This window comes from Penaeus monodon, chromosome 24, assembly GCF_015228065.2.
Source record: "Penaeus monodon isolate SGIC_2016 chromosome 24, NSTDA_Pmon_1, whole genome shotgun sequence".
Taxonomy (NCBI): Eukaryota; Metazoa; Arthropoda; class Malacostraca; order Decapoda; family Penaeidae; genus Penaeus; species Penaeus monodon.
Genome location: NC_051409.1, coordinates 24,671,168 through 24,672,184, shown reverse-complemented (window position 1 = coordinate 24,672,184; position 1,017 = coordinate 24,671,168). Strand labels below are relative to the sequence as shown.

At 48.7% G+C, this 1,017-nt stretch overlaps 1 protein-coding gene across 1 annotated transcript in view; it reads right to left on the bottom strand.

Moving 5' to 3' along the window:
* The window catches only part of LOC119588663 (chondroitin sulfate N-acetylgalactosaminyltransferase 1-like), a gene marked incomplete at its 3' end in the record, with an annotated part of 32,234 nt that overhangs the window by 14,129 nt on the left and 17,088 nt on the right, over positions 1-1,017 (bottom strand).

Genomic DNA, 1,017 nt, shown 5'->3' with positions numbered 1-1,017 from the left:
ATGTAACGCTTGTTTGGGTATGTACTACTTATGCATTAATCTTTAGTTCATATACTCTATTGTATAGTTGTAACAGCTGCTATTGTACGCATCGCACACGTACAGATCAGCCTAACTGCGGATGTATTCTACCCGCCACCGACGCCAGGGTCACGCGAGGATGCGCACTACAAACGGAGGGGCTCCTCTTGCGGGCTTGTCACTAACCTTCTTCTTCTCAGAAAATTATGCAAAGCCATTTTCGAGTTCTTCACTCATCCCGGCCCTCTATTCACTTGGAATGTTAGCTCATCCGTGCCTTAGATTTTGAATAAAATCCATCACCTGCGAGCGACAATTTAGACAGCCCCTGAGATGGCCTCAGATTCTGGTAGTCGCCACACTGACCCTGTGCTCACAAGATTTACTACAATAAACTTTGAAACCACGATGACTCTCTGGCCGTTCTCCCCCACCACCTACGGTGATGTTGTTGTGCTTCCCAGACTTCTTGCTGAGACGAAAAAACGCCCTTAGGACGACACACGTGGATGCTGACCCATGCAAACTACGCAGCTACTCTGACGACTGCATATGCTCGCATTCGTGGCTTGTGTCGTGGCGTGACACTCCGATGCGGCTGTTCTGCCAAATTGCTCAAATTCTAAATTGTGTGCCAGCCCCCATCGAGTCGTCCCAGGGGTAGTCTGACCAATGCTGCTGAACTACAATTCACTCTGCTCTGAACAAATGCTGCTGTTGTATCCATCCCTCTTGCAACCACACGCCAGCGACGCTATGCACGCATCCAGAGAACCACTAACTGGGCCACGGACCAACAGGGACACAGTCCAGCCTAATACTCCTATTACATGTTGAAGCGCATCATCCATGCTGCAACCAAGCAGAAAGCCGCACCATTCCGCTGACCAGAAGCGTCATACAAGATCGTGATAGTGATGGACAATAACCAAATGGATCATAATGAAATAAAAGTTTGAAGAACTTTGCTCTAGCAGGGCTTATTTTCTCGGGCCC